Here is a 27,428-nt window from a genome sequence, read left to right as displayed (position 1 = left end):
GGGCATGTGAGAGGAGAGTTTCTCTGTGGAACCAAGGTGTTCCACACAACACCGAACATCAGATTATTCTTCTCTTGTAAGAGCTTTATTTCTTGAGGGGCTAGAGAAAGATTCACTGTAGTTGATGTTGGCAGTGGACTCGGTGGTGGCGCATGGTGTCAGAGGAGCAGGCACCAGCCACCTTTGGGCAGAATCTCTGTCGATGATGGGGTCCTCTGGAAACAGACTTGAAACAGAGTTTTGTGTGCAGAGTGTTTGTTAGAGATCATCACCCATACTGAAGGAAGAGGGTCAGAAGAAGGGATTCGGTGGTGGGAGCAACTTAATTGTGGTGCAGGGCCTTGGTCAACCCAGCATGGAGCTCTTGGGTGAAAACTGCTATCAGAGGCTGCCCTGGAAAGGATACGATATTGGGTAAAGAGTGTCTTTGGGCCTGAAGCAGAAGGCCCTAAAGGAGCTGAGAGCTGGAAGTTATCTGCTGATTGATCACCCCCTCATGATTCAGTGACAAGCCCTTCTCTTTCTTCCTGTTAATTGTCAAGCACAAACAAGGGTGAGAGTAAAGTCTTTTCAGTCTCCCTGCCTTTGAATATCATAGATGGAAACAGTCAAGACAAAAAATTCATAAGAGCTGAAGTCCAGCATTAGGGTGGCTGGCAGCTTGGCCAAAACTGCAAACCCATCAGTAGCCAAGGTGAGAGCCAACAGGGGAATTTGTGGACACACATGAGCATTTCTAAAAATTTTCAAAATTATTTAGGAGAGATAAACCTATTTAAAAAACTAGGGATTCTGAAGCCAAGCAATTGGAGATTGAATCACAAAAATTTGAACTTTATATGCACTGTTCAAAAGGGCAAGTCTGTGATATTTGGGTTACAGTATTTACATATCTGCAAGTTTGCCTTCCTAACTAGATTTTGAATTTCACAAGATTGAAAATATCTCTTTGTGCTTACAAGACATTAAATACACATGCTGATGAAAATGAAAGGATTCACACTTATATTTGGGGTCTCAAATTCTCATAGTTGATTAATATATTTAGATTACATACTCTTCTACTGTCTAAAGAAGCAGAGTTGCTTATTTTAAAAGGATTGTATTGTCAATAAGCATGTGCATACAAGCTATAAGTTACCTACAATATGAATAAACTGTATGGCATTGTAAATTACCTCAAACAATCCTTCTCTCATGAGTGTGTATGGGGAGAGGATAAAAGAAGATAAGTACTTATGTAATGTGTATGTGGAAAAGAAAAAGATAGAATAAGGTTTATATATATTCTGAAGTCTACCTCAGAAACCCACTCCTGAAGTAAAAATGTTTAGAAAACACTGATCAAATTCCATGAAATAAAGAGAATAAAAAGTTGGGTGTCAAAAACTAATTGCTGTGTCAGTCAGTGAGCATGCAAAATGATTAAGACAAAGGAGAATGAAATGAGCTCCTAGTCATATATAATAACTGACATTTGTAAAGTGCTTTCACTTACATTTTTCCCAGTTGACCAGCTAGGACATGAATCATAATCTTCCTCACTTTACATATGAGGAAACTGATGTCAGATGCCTAGTTGAGGACAGAAATATGATTTTGAATCTGTGATAACTGATACAACATCCTCTCTCCTATGATGTGCTAATTAGCTACTGATGCTGAATTGAAAAGGTCCTTAAATTTGTATGTGGTAAATAGTATTTATTCATCTTTTCATTCGTTCAATCCACAAGAACTTAATGAGCTCAGGGATCAAGGACACCAAGTGGTGGGCAGATACAGATAAAATAGACCAGATTCCTGCCCTGAGAATGACTACATTCTGAAGCATACGATTCCTCGGAGATAGGGAGGTGGGATGTTCTAAGATGTGCTTTTATGATAAATCTAGGAAGAAGAATAAGTAAGGTTTCATGAAAATGATCTTGGGAGAAGCAGCCTAAAGTAAAGCAGCATATGGTTTTCTCCATCTGGAGTACTGGAGTATGCAATATCAGATCTTTAGGTGGATGAACTAGTTGGAAACATAAGAGAAGTCATACCCTTGAGGTTGCTGTCTGCACTATTGAAGAATTAGTTCTGCACACAGTGAGGGCTAATAATTTTAAGCTAAAGAATCACAATTTTAGAACCAACAGCATGACTATGCAGCAATGTGGAAACTTGCTTTCATTTAAGAACATGGGTAGCATAAAGGAAAGTTAAGCCATAGAAATGGTCAGTGGGGAGAAATGTATGAGTCCAAACTATCAATGGGTAAGTCTGGAGGGAGGCTGGGTGGATAGTTTAGGAGTTATTTAAAAGGCAATTTCTACTGGATTTCTTAATAGGTTTCAAATAGGAAAATCTAGTGAGTAGAAAGTGAGATGTGTTTTCGCTGGGATATAGGAAAATAAACAAGGATAGATTTATTGATGGGAAAATGAGCAAGCGCATGTTGGCTTTATCTGTCAATGAGGAGGCTAGTTCACCTGTTACAGCGGGGGAAATGGCCAAGCGGGAGAGCAGTTTGACATTGCCTCTGTGCGCGACAAAGAGCAGCAGGTAAAAAGATCTCCGATATCCTGGCCTGTCTGAAGGTCTTTGTCATACACTTGCAGCAGCAGTGTTACGCAAGTCAAGACAATTCCTCTTCAGCGGCTCTTAGCTCTTCAGTGCCCAAGCCAAAAGTGCCAGGCTGTGTAGATCCTCTCTGGTGTTGGGTTAATTTGGCAGAATGATGGGAGTTGAAATATTATTCCATGACTTCTGAGCCGGGTACAACAAAAAGCATGGAGAATTGGAGCCGAGACTGGCGATTTCAATGAAAAGATTGGCTGGAGTGGGAGTAGAGATGAGAAGAACCAGAAGAGCATGTCAAGTCAGAAAGAATACATTGTAATTTACACTGTCTGAATTCATACAATGTTTCTGTGCACAGTGCCGGGTGGTAGTCTTATACCGCATTGTATTATGCAGAATAACATGTTAGAGGTAGAAAGGACTTTAGAGACCATCTATTCTCATCCCCTCGTTTTACAGATGACAAAAGCGCACCCTAGAAATCAGGCAGCTAGCTAGTGCAGACATGAGAGATGAAACACTGACTTTAGCCAGAGGTCTGCCCACCCCCCAGTAGAGCTTAAATATTAACAAAGATTTGTTAAACGCTTGCTAAATGCGAGGCCATTGATAAGCACTGATTGATATATTAAATATAATCCCTATTCTCAAGGAATTTGCTACCTAGTGTCCTATTGAGATTTCATATTATATTTCAAATGAAACAATTATTAAGGTGACATTCTGAAAAACCAGAAATCCATACTCCCTCTAAATTAAGCAAGGTTTGTCATCAAAGGGTTGAATAGCTGCCCTTTTTCTTGTGGAATCACAATTTTCTACCACCAAGCATAGATAGTGGTGTAATATTTACGTCCTAGGACCACAAATGATAGTTTCTATTAATAGTGCCTACTGAAAACAAAATAAATAAACTGGAAAGTTGTTTCACATCTTTACTTTCCTATCTGCAATATTAAACTGTGTTCATTGTTTCCTTAGCTTTTCCTGCTAACTACCAATTTCTGGTGAGGATGGAATTAAAATTGTGTGCAAAATGCATCATTTTTTTCTCAGCAATTATTTTTATGTTCTTCACCTCTGGTGAAATGACCCCTACCCATTGCACCATTTTATAAGAGACAATCAGGAGTTTTACAGGGGAAAAAAAACCCAAATATTTTATTAAATTAATTTTAAAAGAAATATTTGAACATGAAAATATACATAGTATAAATATTTTATGTGGGAAATAGCAATAAAAATTAATATTTAGTTATATTATTCATGTGCAAGGGGAAAAACCTGCTAACTAATTTGGAATCCAATGGTCCTCATCCTAGAATATTCCATACAGCATATATGGAACAACTTTGCTGTACCATATTTTAACATTTGGTTATATTAACTCTGTTTTACAGCTTTAAAACTATACTAATGATTTTGTTTCTCACATATTTTCTTGAGTGCTCACATACTTACAGAGATATATTATATAAAGGTAAATGTGAAATTCACAAAACCACTACAAGCAAATTGGAAAGAATATAATACAATACATATTAAAACTTAATGAAATGTGAGAGGGAGATCATTACCACCATGTCCGTTTACAATATGTAACTGGGCTGGGGAAGTCACCCGTTACACTGGCTCTTCTATGTGGATGAGTGCAGTTCTTCAGGAATGGCCGAAGTCTTCAGGTGTAGCTTTCAAAACACTCTTTTAAAAAAAACTGTCAAAGATGCCTTAACAGCCTGAGTAATTTAGTTCAGATCCTCAGGGTTTTTTATTCCCATGAAATACAATCTTCTCTGGGAGACTTATCACACTGAAATCATTCCTATGAGAGAGAATCCCTTTCAAAATTTTTATTTATTTATTTATTTATTTTGATCTGAACTTCTTGCACAGAAAAGAAAGTGATTAAAAATAAGGTTCTGTGATAGATGTCAAAGTTCTTACTGTCCTTACATATGTATTTTCATGGAGTGATCAATCAGCCCAGAGCAGTCCCTGAAAAATATTTAACCCCTGAAATGACTCTTGAAAGTGCAAAAAGTAGTTGTTCAGTCGTCTCTGACTCTTTGCAACCCTTTGGACTGTAGCCCGCCAGGCCCCACTGTCCATGGGATTTCCCAGGCAAGAATACTGGAGTGGATTGCCATTTCCTTCTCCAGGGGATCTTCCCAGCGCAGGGATCAAACTCGTGTCTCCTGCGTTAGCAGGCAGCTTCTTTACGCTAAGCCACCTAGGAGAGTCCCACCCTGCAGAAATGAAAGCACCAGAACTGGTTATTACTAGATAAAGTTCAGATAAGGTATTCCTTTATTTAGCACTTGGTCACACTCTGCTGCCAGTTACTCTTAGTCAGTGACTCACGTACGAATTTTAGATGCCCATTTCAGAATGAGTGTATAGAGCTGTATGCCTCAGTTCCTGGTCACTACAATAGACCTAAGGTGCTGGTAAGAGATAGACATAAGACAGAATCCGTGGCATTCTACCCTGCTCATTATGGGAAACCAGAAAGTGCTACCTGATGTTGAAGTCTCCTTGCCCACAGGCATTAAAGCCAATCTATTGACATCAGATTTTGGTGAAGGAAAGTGCAGTGTTTATTGCCAGACTCTAAGCAAGGAGGCCAAGCAACTAGCACTCAAAAGGTTCAAACTCCCCTCAAGCTTTCAGGACAATGTTTTTAAATATCAGGTAAGGGAAAGTGTTGCAGCTGTGTGGTCAGCACATGGACATTCTTCTGATTGGTTGGTGGTGAGTAATCAGGAGGGGAAGTGACATTATCAACCTTCTGGTTATAACCTGTCTGAGTTCTACATGCCTGTGGTTCACATTCAGTCAGATTTTTCCACTGGTAAGGGTTTTGTTATCTGCAGAAGAGCTCAAAGGATATGGCTCAGAATATTATCTGTAGTCCTCAAGGAGGAAGTAAAGGTCCTTGACTTTGTTTACAGGCTAAACTATTATTATTTTGTCTTGCTTGCTTGTTTTCCTTGGTTTCTGCATTTTCCCACTTCTCTGATTATATTTATTTTTTGAAACTTGGGGAAGGCCTAGGAGGCTAAAGTTTTTCTACAAACCAGAGGAAGGTGGAAGACCTGGTGTGGGGTCTATCGCAGGAAGGCCTCATAGAACCCTGCTTGCTTACATTCTTTTTGTGGAAATAAAAGCAGGTATGTGAAATATCTCAGCAGATCGTTTAATTAACTCAAACTACAAAACAAGCCTAGCATGGTTGTTGGAAATCCTTCACAGTGAATAACTATCTAAGATGTAGTCTAAATAAAAGTGAAGACAATTTATTTTTAGTTCATGTGACATTTAAAATGTGTAAAACTTTCTAGGTAATGACTTGACCATGCTTCCACTCATGTGTGCTATTTCTCCTGGGCAAAAATTTCAGGAACAAGGGGAAGAAAGTAATTCTCCTAGTGGATCCCTCATTCACAACCCCTCTTTTCGAGACTGTACTGCCAAATTCAAAATCAAGCAGAGAAGTTGAATTTATTATATTTCCTAGCAACATGCAATAAATAATTATAGCAAATAATAAGCTAAAGAAGGTGACTTAAGTAATAGCTAAGAAGGCTTTACTGCTTTTATATATTCCTTCCATCACTAAGATAATTTCCTAGGCTTTCAAAATAGGGTGAGAACAATATCATAATTACTTTTATTTGGCTTGATTTAGATCTGGGGTCATGTAGAAAACTGTAAAAATTACATATATATAATACAAAATGTATATTTATCCACATGTATCAAAAAGAACCATTCACTAAAACATACAGCTTACAGAAAGATATAAAAAACAGTGGGATTTTTATTTTGTCAAAACCTTGTTAGTCATGTTTTGGTTTTGGATTTGCAGTCCATGGAGTATTTTATACTTCTCAAATTTCTTCTGTTCACTTGTGACTCTCAAACCTAATAGAAATCTCTTTTTCCCCTTCAAGTAATACTTGTCTGCTTCTAGAGCTACCAGGGGAATACTTTTTAAAAAATTGTTCAAACCAGCTAGAGCAGTGCACAAATACACACCGAATAGGAACATATTGAAAAACAGCCTTCGAAATAACCAAAATCATCTAAAGGCTCATTGTAAAAAAATACAGAGAACAAAGTAAAAGGAGTGCCTTAAGGGCTTAGTTTCAATTTCTGCTATAATCCACCATTTCAGATAGAGTTAATTCACTAGACTGTGTACATATGGATAATTTAATTCCACAGATAATCTCTAATATTTGTCTAGGGATAAAATGTCAAACTTTTCCCACTAAACCTTTTCACCTCACCTTTGGACAAGTGGTCAAATGGGGGAATTTGTGGTTGTCTTCTAGTTTGCCTAACTCTATGCCAAGGACAATGCAAACAGAGTATGAAGCAAATCTCCCCATCCCTCTCCTATATCAGTTATGTCTTGCCCAGGTTGGGGGAGGGAAGTAAATCATGAAATAGTAAAATGCAAAAGTCAGAGGTTTTTTTTTTAAAGACATTTAATTTATTTTAATAATAGAGGGATTGTTATAATATTTTAGTGTAATATAAATAAAATTAAACCCTTCACATTGAAAGTGGATACCTGGTTGCTCTGTTTAGAAAGGCAATATTGAAAAAAACTTAGGATTTTGAGGCAAAAGTCAGGTGATTCAATCATAGCTCCACCATTTGCTGAGTGACTCAGACAAAGTTATAAAAATCCATGAATCTTATATATTATCATATGTGAAATAGATCGCCAGTCCAGGTTCAATGCATGAGACAGGGTGCTCAAGGCTGGTGCACTGGGATGATCCTGAGGGATGGGATAGGGAGGGAGGTGGGAGAGGGGATTTCAGGATGGGGAACACATGTACACCCGTGGCTGATTCATGTCAATGTATGGCAAAAACCACTACAATATTGTGAAGTAATTAGCCTCCAATTAAAATAAATTAATTTTTTAAAAAACCCATGAATCTTAGTTTTGTTATCTATAAGATGGAAATAATAATAACCTTCTCAAAGTGTTGTTATAAGGATTAAGTAAGGTCACACACATGAAAAGTTGTTTTAAACCATAATTGCTGCATAGTTGTTATCAGTCCATCCTAAAGGAAATCAGTCCTGAATATTCACTGGAAGGACTGATGCTGAAGCTGCAACTCCAATACTTTGGCCACCTGTTGGGAAGAACTGACTCATCTGAAGACCCTGATGCTGGGAAAGATTAAAGGAGGGAGAAGGGGATGACAGAGGATGAGATGGTTGGATGGCATCACTGACTCAATGGATATGAATTTGAGTAGACTCAAGGAGTTGGTGATGAACAGGGAGGCTTGGCGTGCTACAGTCCATGGGGTCACAAAGAGTAACACACAACTGAGTGACTGAACTGACTGAACTGAAAGTATAGAATGTGAGAACTCTAATATTGGTTGTGCATGAGGCCAGGGTGTTTCAGAGTAACTGAACTTCAAGATATTACTGTCAGCAGCAGTCAGTGGAGCTCACTATAGGCTCCTATTTTTATAAACTCCATTATAATTCAACATGTTCTACACATAGTAGTTGCTCACAAAATCATTTCCTGTTAGACAGACTGAAATTCAGGACAGTAACCAAGCATCTTCAATGCATCCTGTTTTCTGGCTGGCTAGGAATGGATAACTAGACAAGAAAAAATAATTTCCTTTTGTAAAAAAAATATGATTTATATGTAAAGTATAAATATATTTATGAATAAATATGAATATATATTTCAAGTGTAAATATTATAATAAAAACAATGTTTAAGTAGTAGTAACTCACTTCTCAACAATCAAGATGCCAATTCTTTTACAAATATCATTTTCTGTGAATTGTTATATGTGGTGCATATACAGAGGCCAAAAGCTGTGGAGTTCTAACTTTATACTTTTCTTCAAAAACCTTTGTATACTCCTGAAATGTGTCCCTAAATTTGGAAGATATATATTTTCCTGGGCAATTTACTTGCTTTATATAAGAAGAGAAAATATGACAAAGTTTAATTTAAAAGAAATTACAAATGGTCTCTTTTTCATTTATTTTGTGCATATTCAAATAAAGGATTTACTTTTTACCTGCAATCAGCATCACCAAAGTGAATCACCTCCAAAGAGAGAGTTGCTAGACAAAAAAAATTCCACACCTGGCATAAATATCATAGAATTAACAAATTACTATTCCTTAGTGTGCTCATCAGATCACTTCCAGTTGCCAGTTGCAAGAATCTCAACTTCAGTGAGCTTAAGAAACAAAAGAAAAATTCATTGGCTGTTTCTACCTCTGTCTGTTTTCTCAGTGTTATTGTTGTTCAGTCCCTAAGTCCTGTCCAACTCTGCAACTGGACTACAGCACACTAGGTTTCCCTGCCCTTCACTATCTCCCAATGATTGCTCAAATTTATGTCCTTTGAGTCAATGATGTCATACAACCTCTGTCACCCCCTTCTTCTCCTGTCCTCAGTCTTTCCCAGCATCAGGGTTTTTTCCAATGAGTTGGCTCTTCCCATCTGGAGGCCAAAGCATTGGGGCTTCAGGATCTGTTCTTCCAATTAATATTCAGGGTCAATTTTCTTTAGGATTGACTGGTTTGATCTCCATGGTGTCCAAGCGACTCTCAAGTGTTTTCTCTAGCACCACAATTTGAAAGCATTCATTCTTTGGTGCTCACCCTTCTTTATGGTCCAACTCTCATATCTGTGCATAGCTGTTGGAAAAACCACAGCTTTGACTATATGGACCTTTGTCAGCAAAGTGATGTCTCTGATTTTTAGTATGCTTTCTACTTTTGTCATAGCTTCCTTTCCAAGGAGCAAGTTTTGGTTTTTTTTTTTTTCCTTTTTTTTTTTTTAATTTCATGACTGCAGTAACTGTCCACAGTGATTTTGGAGCCCCCCAAAATAAAATCTGTCACTGCTTTTTCCCATTCTATTTGCCATGAGGTGATGGGACCAGATGCCATGATCTTAGTGTTTCGAATGTTGAGTTTTAAGCCAGCTTTTTTCACTCTCCTCTTTCACCTTCATCAAGAGGCTCTTTAGTTCTTTGCTTTCTGTGGTTAGGGTGGTATCATCTGCATATGTGAGGTTGTTGGTATTTCTCCCATCAGTCTTCTTTTCTTGAATTAGAAGATACTTACAACATTTTGATGATTTTTGCCATATATCAACATGAACTGGCATTAGGTATACATATGTCCCCACCTGCTTGAGCCCCCACCCACCTCCCCCCCATCCCACCCCTCTAGCTTGTCACAGAGCAGTGACTTTGGGCTCCCTGTGTTATATATCAAACTTCCACTGGCTATCTGTTTTACATATGGTAATGTATATGTTTCAATGCTATTCTCTCATATCATACCACCCTCTCCTTCCCCCTCTATGTCTCCATTGCTGCCCTGCAAGTAGGCTCATCAGTACCATCTTTCTATATTCCATATATATGCATTAATATACCATATTTGCTTTTCTCTTTCTACTTACTTCACTCTGTATAATAGGCTCTAGAATCATTTACCTCATTAGAACTGACTCAAATGTGTTCCTTTTTATAGCTGAGTAATATTCCATTGTGAATATGTACCACAACCTCCTTATTCATTCATCTGTCAATGGACATCTAGGTTGCCTCCATGTCCTATGTATTGTCAATAGTGTTGCAATGAAGATTGGGGTACATGTATCTTTTAAGAAATATCCAAAGAATGAAACTAGAACACCTCTAACACCATACACAAAAATAAACTCAAAATGGATTAAAGATCTAAATGTAAGACCAGAAACTATAAAACTCCTAGAGGAGAACATAGGCAAAACACTCTCCGACATAAATCACAGCAGGATCCTCTATGACCCACCTCCCAGAATATTGGGAATAAGAGCAAAAATAAACAAATGGGAACTAATGAAACTTAAAAGCTTTTGCACAACAAAGGAAATGATAAGCAAGGTGAAAAGACAGCCCTCAGAATGGGAGAAAATAATAGCAAACGAAGCAACAGACAAAGGATTAATCTCAAAAATATACAAGCAGCTCCTGCAGCTCAATTCCAGAAAAATAAATGACCCAATCAAAAAATGGGTTAAAGAACTAAACAGACATTTCTCCAAAGAAGACATACAGATGGCTAACAAACACATGAAAAGGTGCTCAACATCACTCATTATCAGAGAAACGCAAATCAAAACCACAACGAGGTACCATTACATGCCAGTCAGAATGGCTGCTATCCAAAAGTCTACAAGCAATAAATCCTGGAGAGGGTGTGGAGGAAACGGAACCCTCTTACACTGTTGGTGGGAATGCAAACTAGTACAGCCGCTATGGAGAACAGTGTGGAGATTCCTTAAAAAACTGGAAATAGAACTGCCATATGACCCAGCAATCCCTCTGCTGGGCATACACACTGAGGAAACTAGATCTGAAAGAGACACGTGCACCCCAATGTTCATCGCAGCACTGTTTATAATAGCCAGGACATGGAAGCAACCTAGATGCCCATCAGCAGATGAATGGATAAGGAAGCTATGGTACATATACACAATGGAATATTACTCAGTCATTAAAAAGAATTCACTTGAATCAGTTCTAATGAGATGGATGAAACTGGAGCCCATTATACAGAGTGAAGTAAGCCAGAAAGATAAAGACCAATACAGTATACTAACACATATATATGGAATTTAGAAAGATGGTAACAATAACCCTATATTCAAAACAGAAAAAGAGACACAGATGTACAGAACAGACTTTTGGACTCAGTGGGAGAAGGTGAGGGTGGGATGTTCTGAGAGAACAGCATTGAAACAAGTATACTATCAAGGGTGAAACAGACCACCAGCCTAGGTTGGATGCATGAGACAAGTGCTCAGGGCTGGTACACTGGGAAGACCCAGAGGGATGGATAGGGAGGGAGGTGGGAGGGGGAATCGGGATGGGGAACACATGTAAATCCATGGCTGATTCATGTCAATGTATGGCAAAAACCACCACAATATTGTAAAGTAATTAGCTTCCAACTAATAAAAATAAATGAAAAATAAATAAATAAAACTTAAAAAAAATCAGTTATGTTTGATGATTGTAATGGAATCAAACTAGGAATCAATAAAAGAAAGACAATGAAACAAAAAAAAAGAAAAAGAAATATCCATACTAGTCACCAAAGTGTCTGTATCAACTTGCATTTCTACCAACAGTGTAAGAGGGTTCTCTTCTCCACAGCCTATTCTCCCAGCAGTCTTGATTCCAGCTTGTGATTCCTCCAGCCCAGCGTTTCTCATGATGTACTCTGCATAGAAATTAAATTAGCAGGGTGACAATATACAGCCTTGATGTACTCCTTTTCCAATTTTGAACCAGTCAGTTGTTCCATATTTGCTTCTAACTGTTGCTTCTTGACCTGCATACAAGTTTCTCAGGAGACTGGTATAGTGGACTGGTACTCCCATCTCTTGAAGAATTTTCCACAGTTTCTTGTGATCCATACAGTCAAAGGTTTTAGTTAGTCAATGAACCAGAAGTAGATATTTTTCTGGAATTCCCTTGCTTTCTCTATGATCCAACTAATGTTGGACGTTTAATCTCTGGTTCCCCTGTTTCTTTTAAACCCAGCTTGTACACCTGGAAGTTCTTGACTCCCACACTCCAGAAACCCACGCTGAAGGATTTTGAACATTATCTTACTGGCATGTGAAATGAGGATGATTGTACGGTAGTGTCAACATTCTTTGGCTTTACCCTTCTTTTTCTCATTGTATTTTACCCTGATTCTCTTTTGCTGCCATAATTCTGTCTTGGGGTAGGACTGTAACCAGCAGCAGCACAGGATCCACATACCAATACCTCTACTACCAGGAAAAAATAGAATATTCCCTTTCCAGTTATATTTTTACCCTGGAAAAACCTCTTGAAGCCTTAATAGGCACTCCTTGGGCCAGTCTTGGGGTCAAGTGTATATGTGTGTATATTGGGGGACAGAGTCTAAGACCAGAAGAAGTGTGGAAAGTAAAAGAATTCTGGAAAGACAGAATTAATAGCTTTGATATTTAGTATAAAAACAAATTATTTTCATTTGTAAAGACAATTTTAGAAATTCCATTAACTTCTATAATAATTTGAATGAGTATTTTTAGCTAAACAATATAAGAAGAGGAAATGCTTTGAGTTATTAAAACAACTATAATATCATTATAGAGGACAGTACAGCCTTACATATTACTTTAGATGAAGGAAAATTTTTATATATAATTACTGAATTTGAACAAATTCTCTAACAATGAAATCAAAATGTGATATTGAGGGTTATATAGTCCTTTGACATCTTAGAAGACAAACTCCATTACTCCTTCTGAGAAAATTAACTCACTAAAACATTTCAGCATCATATTCCTTAAACATCACATTTCATATCAGCAGGACTAGAAAGACATCCTGACCTCTAAAAAAATACTTCAAGTAAGTACTGTTTCTCCAGATTAAACCATCAAAATATCAAGGAGATGAATATATATCAAACAAAGCCTTGAAATAGAGCTGAGTTGCAACTGCCTCTCTATTTTGTTAGTGGTCAATGGTGGGTCTCTTCTACAGGTTAAGCAAATTGTATTAGTTTCATTACTGGAGAGTTTTTCAGAGACTTTGATGAGCTACCATGTAACATTTCCAAATCTATGTGATTCACAGAGCATTTTAAAAAATTGCCCCCACGCCCAGAATACTTATTATCCTCTTCCATAGAGTGATACTGTTTAGTAACAGGTTCCCATATATTTATGACCTGAAGCTTGCTCATTCTTACATATTTCTTTGACTTTTAAGTAGGACCAAATGTTTAATGAACTTTTATAATTAAGAAAGTCATCTTGTTGAGTCTTCTAAAAAATATTTATAAAATTCATGTGACATGTAATTTTTGAATTTTTAATTTGTGGTTTCAGAGGAGTATAATAGAATATTTAAAATTAGGGTGTGAATAATCTCTACTATTTAAATGGCTAGAAAATATATTGATAATGCTTTTCACCACAACACTCCTCTTTCAGTCCTCAAGTTTGCTGAAGATAAAAGAAAGCTAAGAATTACTATATCTTGCAAACTCTCCTATTCAGCCATCCTCTGGCACGCCCCACAACCAACACCAAAGATACAGTTGACCATAGCATTGCTCGGAGAAACAAGCAAAGAGTTAGAAATGCTAAAATGGTCTCAGACAAGTCAATTAAATCCTTGACTCTTGGTTTTCCACTATTTTAAAAAAGGGGGGGGGGGAGCTTAGAATATTATAGCATTTATTCATCATATTATTATATTATTGTGAAGAATCAATAGGTAACATACAGGAGGATAAACAAGTTATACTATATAGCTAATAATTTTTTATTACTTTGCTACAGTCTATGCAGACTCTCTAACCTTCAGTCATCCTATGCACTGGTGAAGACACACTTCGTAAATTGGATTACTTCTCTGTTGGGACGGCCTGTTGGATGTCTCTGCTTCCCCTCTAGGTTCCCTATCCGTTCTCTCTATCCTGTCCTTTGTCCCAGAGGCTGACCTGTATTGACTACATCAGACTTTTCCCCTGTCCTCTGGCTTCTAGCAGGGTTTGCCAATGGTGAGCACTGATATGGGATAACAGGGGAAGGAATTAGTCCTCTGCTGCTCTGTGCCACAGCCTGGCTGGCCACCCAGGGCACAGGTCCTACTCCACTAAGGTGTTCATGTCAACAGCACCCTCTCTCTCTTCACATTCCATTATCTGCTCACTTCTCAGGCTTGGTCAGTCCATTGGTTGCAATATTCAATGTAAGTGCATCTTTAGATGGAGGCCCAGGGACATCTGCCTTTGGCCTAATGCTCTCAAGAGCCCCACTCTGATTCTCCACATTGAAAGGAGTCTTCAGGGCTAAATAGATGTGGCCTGAGTGGCCTGCTCTTTCCCCAACAAAACCATATACAGAACCTCAGAATTTCCTGCCCACACTGACTTGTGACCATATTTATCCTTTTCCCCGGGTGATCTCTCCCAAAAGCAGACTATGCTGTGGATAAGTGTACCCTAGAGCAAGAGAAATAGCCAAAGGGTGCTGATTGTGAATTGTGGCGGGAGTTTAGACACAAAAGGTAGAGGTGCCACACCAAAGTATGAGCATCTTTTGCTAGTTCTTTAAGGTGCTGACATCTTGCCACGCTATGCATCTACAGGGCCGCATCCACCTAAAGAAAACACTTTCTTCTGATTTGCAGAACTGTGCCATATGAACCAGTAGTAGCCTTGGATCTATTTAAACTAAGATTTAAAAAAAAAAAATTGTGCTACCCTAAACCCTAGGGATTTCTTGCAGGTGTTTTGTGGGATACTGCCTGCTGGATAGAGTTTTCTTTAATCTGAGTGGTAAGGCTCTGATTACTTTTTTAAATTTTATTAGAATAGCTAGTTCTGTACTTAAACAAATTTTTAACAGTGTTATACTCTATAATCTAAAAGTACACCTAAACCTCAATGCCTCCCGTTTCATAAAATCTTGCACAATAGCTACAGAAGTGTCACATTTACAAAAACATTTCAGGTTTCTTGGCAAATTTTTATAATTATCAGAAATTTTAGTAGTCAAATGTAAAGAAGTCCCAACTTTGTAGGAGACATACAATAAAAAATACAAACTAATAAATAAACAAAAAATTTTTATTTTTTCTTTAACTTTAGCTTCAGAATAATCTTGTAAGGCATTACAAAACAAATAATCTGTTGATCTAATGCACCCTAGAAATGTCCAAATTCATTTTGCATCAAAAAGATACAGCCACTCTAAAAAAAGAAGTTTATCAGACCAAAATATTCTAAGGAAAGATAATAACAACTATAAGTGCTCAGGAGCTGTACTTAACAATTGTTTGAAAACTTATAGTTAACCTACTCTGTAACTCATCTCTGGTTCCAAATTGGGAAAGGAGTACATCAAGGCTGCATATTGTCACCCTGCTTATTTAACTTATATGCAGAGTATTTCATGTGAAATGCCAGGTTTGATGAAGCACAAGCTGGAATCAAGATTGCCTGCCAGGAGAAATATCAGTAACCTCAGATACACAGATGACACCACCCTTAGGGCAGAAAGAGAAGAACTAAAGAGCATCTTGATGAAAGTAAAAGAGACGAGTGAAAAAGTTGGGTTAAAACTCAGCATTCAGAAGACTAAGATCATGGCATCTGGTCCCATCACTTCATGGCAAATAGATGGGGAAACAGTGAAAACCATGACAGATTTTATTTTTGGTAGCTCCAAAATCACTGCAGATGGTGACTGCAGCCATGAAATTAAAAGACGCTTGCTCCTTGGAAGAAAAGTTATGACCAACCTAGATAGCATATTAAAAAGCAGAGACATTGCCAACAAAGGTCTGTTTAGTCCAAGCTGTGGTTTCTCCAGTAGTCATGTATGGATGTGAGAGTTGGACTATAAAGAAAGCTGAGCACAGAAGAATCGATACTTTTGAACTGTGGTTTTGGAGAAGACTCTTGAGAGTCCCTTGGACTGAAGGAGATCCAACCAGTCCATCCTAAAGGAAATCAGTCCTGGGTGTTCATTGGAAGGACTGATGTTGAAGGTGAAGCTCCAATACTTTGGCCACCTGATGCGAAGAGCTGACTCATTTGAAAAGACCCTGATGTTGGGAAAGATTGAGGGCAGGAGGAGAAGGGGATAACAGAGGATGAGATGTTTGTATGGCATCACCAAAACAATGGACATGAGTTTGAACAAGCTCGGGGAGTTGGTGATGGACAGGGAAGCCTGGCGTGCTGCAGTCCATGAGGTCACAAATAGTCGGACATGACTGAGTGACTGAACTGAACTGAAATCTCAGATGTTAATAAGATTATGATTTGATTAGACTACCCTTTTTATTATAATCATGTTTAACAAAATATGTTAATTTACAAAATGATAAAATATTTGATAGTAAAATATGTCATTTTACAGATAAGGGTATTAAATCTCAAAGATTTTCAGAATATTTCCTGAGGCCATACACTAAGTTATAAACGGCAAAGCTAATTTCAGCACTCAAATATTCCGACCATGAATTCATTAGATTCAGATCCCAGCTATGACATCCAAAAGCAAGATATCTAGTTGCTTTTCTTATCTTAGAATTGGTTATCAAATTTTACAAGTGGAAATTTATATTTTAATATTTGCATTGCCATTTATTTCAAGTTTTTGTTAAATGCCATAATAAATATGTGACATATTATTTTAAGCAACTTTAAAGAACTATAATATCAATGAATGACTTTACAGAAAGAATTATTGAATAGAATTTCCAATTAATGTTGAAGAAATACCTTGGTTCAGCAACATCCAGTAAGTGAGCACATAAATAATTGCTTATTAAAGACTTTATGTATGGAATATTACAACCTCTAAGTATTAGCAATTCTATAATGAAAACATTATGATTTACTTGCCACTACCATTAGTAATTGACACCATGGATTATATAATATTACTTCCTGCCAGTAATTTTGATTGAAGCCAAGGAGAAGTGGTCATGAAATATACATTTATAACTCTGTACGACTACAGTACAATTACTATGAATGGTTGATGAACTCTTTAACTTTCTGATACTCATTGACAAGCTGTATTAAATTTCATTCTATGGCACCTGTCAAGGGAAATACAAAACTCTATTTACTGGGCCAATTAGAAAGAGAAAGAATGTTCAATCAAATTTATGAGAGGTCTGAATAAGTTATATCAGATTTATCCTTGGATAGGGGAAGAACATGTTCTTAGACTTTTGCACTTTTGATATAGGAAAGAAATTGATTGGGACTTCATGGTAATAGTAATTTTTGCAAGGTCATAACATATTTGGGGCTCCTCCAATGTAGACAACCTGAAGGTCTGACCCCTTGAGGACCACAGGAGCATACGATGGTATTGCAAAGCCAAGGTGATAGAGCCCCGTTTCTTTCATGTTCATGTGAGGACAAGGCTGTCCAGATAAATTTATCCATTAAGGATTCTTATTCATAAATAAACTCTGAAAGCAGAAAATCTATCTCCAATCTAGAATTGTCTAGGTTAGAAACATATCTCTCTCACATGCAAGAAAACAAAAATCTGGCAAATCAACAAACCAAGTGCCATTGCTGAAACTTCTGATATCTCTTACAGAAATACTACTCTCTGGATTATGTATGGTCACTTATTATTGTCTGAACACACACATTTTTAAGAAGGAGGGAGGGGGAATCTATAGCCTCTAAGCACAAACAGAGGTAGAATCCAAGGTATTTCTGAAAATGACCTAAGAAACTAATAGGTAAGTCAAAGAACTGAAAAAAAAATTTTTTTTTGGCCCATGGCCCCTTTAAATTTCTTCCTCAGCTAAACAGACATCTAGTAATTTAGAAAAGAACCCACCCCCTTGTTAGACTAGCTGAGGGACAATCCCCTGTTGTCATTTTTATTGTCTGCCCTGGAGAAGGAGGCAGCTTGGGATGCCTAATGGAATCTTGATTCTATTTCACAGCTACAGAGCACAGCCAGAGGCCCGTGGTGCTTTTGTGAGCCAGAATCCACGGAGGCTAATTTTGGCTGAATAGAGGCTAAAGAGAATTCATTTTTCCTTGTTACATTTATTTCACTAAAATTGTTCAAACTCACGAGATATTGCTGGAAGGACACCAGCAAGCACTTCTTAATTGGGGCCCCCATTCAGCAGCAAAAGTGACTTTGCAGGGACCAGCCACAGAGGTGATGAGAATTTCAGGAGCCCTAAATGCATGGAAATTAACCTGAACACAGGAGACATCAACATTATCTCTGCTTAGATGTGGAATATAATCTCAAGGCTTCTGTTTCACATTCATGCTGGAAACTGTAACCATGGCTCTCCTCTTTCAGTTGCTACATATGAAAGATTTCATGTCTGGAGATCACCAGTAGCTCCTGCTGGGCATGCTCAGGGAGGTAATTTCTATTTGCACCCCCCACCCCCCAACACTGAGAGTCTCCAGAGATAACTAGCAGCAACTGAGTATTAACCAGTTTGCAGTAAACCAAATGGACAACAGAGATACAAGAAGAATCATTTTGCCTTTCTCTCCTACTTCAAATTTTAATGAGTAAGAAAAATCTTACATTTATGTGTTTAAATGTGTGCAGTATTCCAGTCCTACAAATTATCTCAGTGTTATTAGCACAGAATCCTATCCTGAATTTTAATTTTGCACACATCCCGATTACTACTTATATTTCTAACTTTACATGCATTTTTAGCTCAATAATTAATAAGGATAGCCATTAAAGTTGCTAAAATCTTGCAGAACAAAATTCTATAAGAGCTTGCTAACAGTTGGTATTATTCTTGCTATTTTTTACCGGTTCCAGCATCTTTGTTTAAAGGCAGCAGATTCCTCAGAAGGTACCCGAGGAAAAGTATTATAATACACACTTTACAGGTGGAAAAATTAAAGCTTATGAGACACTGATGCAATCAACTGATAGAGGAATTTCTATCTTCTATTTCAAAACTCACTCTTTTGGAATCAGCAACAGAAAATAAACCTAATGTGTCTTTTTCCCAAAATGAATTTGAAACAGAAGTTGAACATGGAAAGCCATATTTCACAAAGGAAACTTGGGGAGAAATGAATCTCCCTGTAACAGGTACTCCACGTTGTTTGTTGTCCAGAGGGTTCTGAGGGTAGTTAACCTAAGTTCACCTGCATTAAATATTGACCCTGAGGGGCAATTTGAGGCCTTGCTAATGGGGCAATTTGGGGCCTTAATGATGCAGACAAAAAGGTCCACAATCCTACTTGATGAAGTGAAGAGGCTCATTAGCATGATTTTCAAGGGTGGTGCTCAAAGAATTAGCTTGCCATCCAAAGCCATGTCTAAACTGGTCAGATAAAGAGCTCTTCATTTAGCTAGAGTGCTGCATTTGACCAGTGCCTCCAAGTTCCAATGCATTTGCCATTCTTTCTTTTTAGAGGAGTTAGTTTTTTTACCTCTACCTAAATGGGCAGATTTTTTTTGTTTTGTTTTGCAAAACTCTTAGAGCGTAAAAAGTGTGCTTTTTAAGCAATACAAAATAAAAGAAGAGTTAATGTAAACTTACCCCAAATGACCAATTATCCCCTCTAAAGCAAAGTTCTGTGGTGAAAACAATGGGATTTTGCTTAAGCTCCTGGATTTGTGGAAAAGATGCCAATTTTCAATACACAGTGAAGGCACATTTAGGAAATAAGGCAAGCCAAATCATTTTTAAATATAAAGCAACTGACCAACAAATACCATCACATACTAATTTCACTGACATGCATGGAACTTTCACAAGTGCTCAGTGAATTTAAATATATAATGTCCTAAGTTGCACACTAAAATACATACCACACACACACACACACACACATCCCTAGAATGCAAACCCACATGTCAATATTAACTTAGTCAAATAGAAAAGCCAACTGTACATAAACTTAGTTCTTCATCATTAGAAATCCACATTCATTGAACAAATATACAGTAAGAATTATCAACAGGGCTGGAGAATTTTCCTTGTTCATAGAAAATGTGTTTAAAAATTCTAAGAAATAGAGTATTCAATGAATAATGGAAAATACCTTACAAATATTTAAGTTCATCAAATAAATATATAGCTGTTTTATTCTTGTATAATTGTCTGTAATATATTGGCACACTGTCTAATTCAATTACCAAATACAAGGATAGGCTGTTCTTTGACTTATTCTTTACTGCTAGACTAGATAGACTGAAACACTCTCAGCTGTGCCCTAGGCTCTTACTGCCTCAAGCTACTGCTTTAGTGATGGATACGAGGGAAAAGTAAAAGAATGAAAATTCAAAATGTGACACTTTTAACTAATCAGCTGCAAGATAATTTCTTTTCAGCACTGGTAAAAGTACCCTCTTCCTATATGTGGGCTCTGTATTTGGCTATAATCTTTAGAACCAGCATGTTTAAAAAATGGAATAATGTAATTATTATCAAAACTAATTTGTACCTCAAACAGCCCAAATTAGATTCAATAAGCGCAGAAGAAATTACAGTGATTTAAGTTCCGCTGTTTCATCCTACTAAATTTTTAATTGTGGCAAATATGTTCTGCTTCTGCGATGTAGAATAAAGAGGGAGGGGGAGTTGGCATATATGCCTGACATTCCTCCATATAAAAATGTTTTTGTAATCACTTTATTTAAATAGTAACATTTTATTTTTTTAAGCACTTAGTTTCTTGATCAGGATCCATATTCATGGGATCTCGCTATAATCCACTTTACCACTTAATGTTGCAATTCAAATGTTCAGTCAGAAGCAAAGCCCTCCAGAATAAAGCATGAATATTACCGTGTGGGGCTGTAAAGAGAAGACTATTAGAATATATCACCAACACACTAGGGGACCATTTAGTCCACTGCTCTAAATACATCATTTAATTACAATGGAGACATTACTTCATGTTTCTACTGATGTAAGTATTATTAGAATTCATGATATTCGCAGGCTACTGTGGGCCATTACATTGGCCATAAGCTATTCCATAAGATTTACTACTAAAGGCCCGCAAGGGTATTTGAGCATTCATGGATTCTGTGGCAGTAGGCTTTTATCTAAGACACATAAGTGAGGGACAACCAAGTTATTATCTCTAAGAAACATAGCTTAATATTTTGGATTCTAAAGGTTAAGGTACCATAAATCCTGAATTACTCTGAGATATCACATAAAAAGACATTTTTATTTTATTTTACTCTATTCTGCCTCTTAAAATATTTTACGATGGCAGTTCCTAGAGCTGTACCATGTTGTTTGCATTCAGTCCCTGGATGCATCAAAGCAGACACAGCAATTCTTCTCAACTGTAGTAATGAAAGCAAAAATATATTTGGGGGAGGGTATGTGTGGGTGTATGTCAAGTTTCTGGCCTAGAAGGAAGGGAGAGGGAGAGGTTAACAGAATACTTCATTTTTTAAAAGACATACCCAATTTCCATTTGGGGAGACCTGCTTTGATTGGTCCTTTTCATGATGGGTGTCCTTGTGTTGGGCTGAGCAGAGCTGATCTGCCTTTGAATGCAAAGCTGGGATCCTCTTCGGCAAGAGAGCTTAAGGAACTATACAGGGAAGACAGGGATGTGCAGAATCCACTCCAAGAAGCAGATTCAGAAGGCTGCCTGCTTTTTAAACAATGAACATTGCAACCAGGAGACTCAGGAAAGACTGATGAAGGGCTTAGTAAGTTTTGTCACAAAAATAAGCAGAGAAGAAAAACTTTCCTTTCTCAAAAAATAGAAACTTATAGATAACTTCCCGACAAATCAAAGATCAGAGGTTTGGGAAAGTAGTGCTTTGAAAAGGCAAGTGAAACATAAAACTCAGCCAAACAATTCAATTTGCCTATGTCATGACAATGCTAGCTTCATGTTTCACATGTTTTTCTTGGTATTGTAAGGCATCTGTTAGGTTTCTGAATCTGAACGCATGAAGTACAACATAGTTGTTTTGTGTTTTCCAGGAAAACTGTTAGATTCGGAAGCAGTGGTAGCCTCATTGAGACATGGTTCTAAAATGACAGAGCAGCAAACAGCTAGAAGGGTCTATTGAGGGTAGAGAATTTGTGTTACTGAGAGACTGGAGGAACCGTTGGTTTGACCGCCAAAGCCAACTGAAAAGGTGGGCAGACAAGTCAGATGTCAGACCAGACATTACAAGACCTGACTTGTAATATAGATGCCTCTCTTCTGGGGCAGATTTTTTAATCATCTACCTTTCTCCCTAACCTCCTTTTCATGCCAAACCAGTCAAGTTCCAGAAGGCCCTTTAAGTCCCATTCTCGGTCCTTAGGATTTCTCCCAATAGAAGGATTTCTACCACTGCTACATAAACTGTCACCAGAAGAGCTACTCACTGGTCCAGAAAAAGTTTCAATTTCTCCAGAAAAAGTTTCAATTTTACCATTCATCATTCTTTTTGCTTTATATGAATTACAAAAGTACTAAAATGTTATGTTTAAGACAATGAAGTAAATAAAATAAGCAGTACTACATTGGACAAAATGGACTATTTTTCAGTTCAGTTCAGTTCAGTTCAGTTCTGTCTCTCAGTTGTGTTGGACTCTTTGTGACCCCACAGACTGCAGCACACCAAGCTTCCCTGTCCATCACCAACTCCTGGAGCTTACTCAAACTCATGTCCATTGAGTCGGTGATGCCAGCCAACCATCTCGTTTTCTGTCGTCTCCTTCTCCTGCCCTCAATCTTTTAGAGCATCAGGGTCTTTTCCAATGAGTCAGTTCTTCGCATCAGGTGGTCAAAGTATTGGAGCTTCAGCTTCAGCTTCAGTCCTTCAGATGAATATTCAGGACTGATTTCCTTTAGGATTAACTAAATTAACAAATAAGGAGTTTGATCTCCTTACAGTCCAAGGGATGCTCAAGAGTCTTTTCCAACACCACAATTCAAAAGCATCAATTCTTTGGTGCTCAGCTTTCTCTATCTTTCATTAAAATCTAAAATATTTAATTAGTTCAATTAAATAAAAAGGCATCAAATATATGCACTAGTATTATTTATAATAGTCACATTTCTACCTTTTTCACCCTGCTGCTGCTGCTGCTGCTAAGTCGCTTCAGTCGTGTCTGACTCTGTGTGACCCCATAGACGGCAGCCCACCAGGCTCCCCCGTCCCCAGGATTCCCCAGGCAGGAACACTGGAGTGGGTCTTTTTCACCCTAGAATGTACTAAAATATTGCCCTTTTTGAACCAAACTTCTAGATTTAAATACTTCCTATTTTCTATAAAATGTATAATGCATAGATTTTAATCTAAAACATATTAAATACAAATGGTACTTTAAAAGCTGAGTATTTGAATTCACAGGTTTATGAGAATAAATAAGTTTTTAAGAAAATCAATGCTATTTTTCAATGAAATTGCCATACTGTGAAGACCATGCACAATTTCTAAATATGCAAATATTAGCCTTTGATATATAGCTATTGATAATAGTCTAGTATTATATGAGTTCTGTGCCCAACTAACATAATAATTAGACTCAGTATGAATCTGCAGGACTCTCTGTGCATTATGAGTATTATGTCATTTAATCCTCAGAATAACTCCATTACACAGATATTATGATCTTGCTGATTTTATGGATGGGAAAAGTGAGGTAGTGAGGGTTTAAGCAACTTGCCCACGGTAACATAACCAATGAGCACCAAAGCAGAGGTTGAACTTGGCCAACTGCCTCTCCAGCCCCATTCTTAACAAAGGTGCTGTACCTCTCACACTCAACTGCATGATCACACGAATGGATAGATGTTAAGGTAAGAAAAGGCAAGAAACACACCATGTTGAGGTCTTCATAGAAATGTTTCTACACATGCTATGCTTTTTTCAATTACACCATTAACATATCTGACCTGTATATGATTCACTGATTTTCTTTTCTGAAGCCATATTTTTCCCTACAGCGTTTTCCAGCTATACACATTCACCAACAATAGGTGATAGTTTTTTATTATCCTTAAACAAATTTCAGTCCCTCTCTTTGTGATGTGTGTGTGAGTGCTCAGTTGTTTCCAACCCTGTGTGACCCCATGGACTGTAGCCTGCCAGGATCCTCTGTCCATGGGATTTCCCAGGCAAGAATACTGGAGTGGATTGCCTTTTCCTCCTCTAGGGGATCTTTCTGACCCAGAGATCAAATCTGCATCTCGCACATCTCCTGCATTGGCAGGAGAGTTCTTTACCACTGAACTACCTCAATCCCTCCTTTTAGAAAGTAGTAAAAATCACCATGATCATAACTTTATCCAGATATTATTCTTATTAAAAAATATTATGGTCTAGGGAGCTGCCTGGGTGTTCATTGGAAGGACTGATGCTGAAACTGAAACTCCAGTACTTTGGCCACCTCATGCGAAGAGTTGACTCATTGGAAAAGATCCTGATGCTGGGAGGGATTGGGGGCAGGAGGAGAAGGGGACGACAGAGGATGAGATGGCTGGATGGCATCACCGACTCAGTGGGCATGGGTTTGGGTAGACTCCGGGAGTTGGTGATGGACAGGGAGGCCTGGCGTGCTGCTATTCATGGGGTCGCAAAGAGTCGGACACGACTGAATGACTGAACTGACTGAGGGAGCTGCTGCCCCTCTTCCTAATTTCAATCCAAGTACCTCCTTTTAGGACCCAGCAGCACCTGTAGAATGGGAGCTTGGGCTCAGGGGAGGGGGTATGAGCACAATTCCAATGGAGAGAGCCAGCACAGGTTTTTGGCAGCCTCTAGGCCAGAGATACTGGCAGCCAAAAGACCAGGGCTGAGGATCAGGGCTCCAAGATTTCTCGGGCTCCAAGATTTCTGATTGGAGAAAATTTCACCCCTGGTGACCTGGGGACATTCAATAGAAGCAGGCTGGGAAGATTTAGGGCTGACCTGGTTCTTAAAGAGTGGGCTGAAGAGGTAGACTGATGCTTCAGTTCAGTTACTCAGTCGTATCTGACTCTTTGCTACCCCATGGACTGCAGCACACCAGGCTTCCCTGTCCATCACCAACTCCTGGAGTTTGCTCAAACTCATGTCCATCAAGTCAGTGATGCCATCCACCCGTTTCATCCTCTGTTGTCCCCTTCTCCTCCTGCCTTCAATCTTTCCCAGCATCAGGGTCTTTTCCAATGAATCAGTTCTTCACATCAGGTGGCTAAAATATTGGAGCTTCAGCATCAGCATCAGTCCTTTCAATGAATATTTAGGACTGATTTCTTTTAAGATTGACTGGTTTGATCTCCTTGCAGTCCAAGGAACTCTAAAGGGTCTTCTCCAACACCACAGTTCAAAAACATCAATTCTTTTGCACTCAGCTTTCTTTATGGTCCAACTCTCCCATCAAACATACATACATGACTACTGGAAAAACCATAGCTGGTGCTTAGAAAGGGTCTGTGTTAGACTGATGCTTACATTAGGCTAGACTAGATTAGATTAGACTGAAGGTTAGAATGGGTCATGTGTGTGTGTGTGTGTGTGTGTGTGTGTGCTCAGTCACATCCAAATCTTTGTGTCTCCATGGGCTATAGCCTGCGAATCTCCTCTGTCATGAAATTTTCCAAGCAAGAATACTGGAGTGGGTTGCCATTTCCTCCTTCAGGAGATCTTCACAATCCATATCTCTTGTGTCTTCTGCATTGGCAGGCAGAGTCTTTATCACTGCAACACATAGGAAGCCCTTATAAAGGGTTAGGATTCCATTAATTTCTTCATCCCATTTATTGAGCAACTGCTATGTGCAAAGGTCTGCTTCAAGTGTCTGGGATACCAGAATGAAACAAAAAAGGCAGAAATCACAGGCCTTTGGGGTCTACAATTGTGGTGGGAGTGGTTAAAACCAAAGTTCATAGCAAGTGCCCACAAAACATATCTCATTGTTCCTGGAAGTATGACTTACTCCCAACTCAGCCCTCCCACCAGATTTTGTCTCCAAAAAGAGCAGCTCCAGTTTTACAGCCTCACAACTTTAGACATTGCCCCAACCCATTCAGACTGAACCCAACCCAGACTGAAGTCCTGGGTCCCCGTATTTAGCTTGCTAAGCTGTCTCTTTGAAGCCACTCTGTCTTTGCTCAAGGTAACGAAAAAGCCCCTCCTATCTCTCACCCTCAGGGACAGGGATGGGAGCTCTGCATAGAAGCTTTTCTTCTCAGCTCTAAAGGGTCCTCTCTTTTCTGGCTGATGACAGCCTAATACCAGAAGGAATGATTTTAACATTCTCTTTGCCTGGAAAGATGTGTTTAGATAGTCTAAAACAGTGCCTTTTGTTTTCTTTCATGTAACCTTAAATTTTTAAATTAGGTAACTTCATGCCTATTTTTAGGTTGATAATTAAATTTTTATCCTATATTTAAATAGCTACAAAGAATGTAATTACTGGCATTAGAACAAAACCTGTTTCATTACTCTTTTAATGCATCCCATGAAATCTGTCACAGCAATTTGATACCCATCACAATCCTTTTAAAATACATGAACAAGTTCTTCTCTAACAGTTAGAAAATTTACATCACTCTTTTTACTCTTTGAATTTAAAGTCCTATCCTAATTCATTCCACAAGAATTTTGACTAATGTATTATATTGCTATGCTTCAAATTATTTTTGCAGTCACTCCAGTGTACTTCTATGGGTCTAAAATAAGTATATAAATAAACAAATTTAACTTTTGTGATCACAAGTTTTCAAATATTTTTAAAAATTATTCTGATCGAGCCCTCATTGCCATTACTGTTACTATGTAATTGATCAAAATAACTTGGATATATTACAAATTTTGTTAAATAAATTTCAAAGATAAAATTATAATTTTATTGGAAGAAATAGTTTGATGAGAGTATTTGGCTATTATTTTCAGATAATTCATGGGTCCCTGGGTGAATATTTCAGCTGGAATGACACAGGATTTAACATCAAATCTATCTATATATTATACATATAAAAATAAGAAAACCTATTCACATAAGCAAGATGATGGTAATGCAAAGACTTTTACAATAGTAATGTTTTTAGTTCTTACAACTCTTAAATTAAAAGTCAGAAGTCTTATGGCAAGCATAACAAATCTATTCTGAATTACAATTTGATTAGTCCCTTCTTCAATTTTATTCAAAAAATAAAATAAAAAGAAATCATCTGTTTTCAAAGGGTGAATTATTTCATTGTTGGAGTAATTCATTTCCTTATTTCTAATAAGTAAACCAAAATTTATTAAATGACAGTCATCCCATTCTTCTTCCACTTAGAGGCATCTGGTTTAATTTCAGATACTC

The sequence above is a fragment of the Cervus canadensis genome, chromosome 15, assembly GCF_019320065.1.
Source record: "Cervus canadensis isolate Bull #8, Minnesota chromosome 15, ASM1932006v1, whole genome shotgun sequence".
Taxonomy (NCBI): Eukaryota; Metazoa; Chordata; class Mammalia; order Artiodactyla; family Cervidae; genus Cervus; species Cervus canadensis.
Note: the sequence above shows the minus strand (reverse complement) of the source record.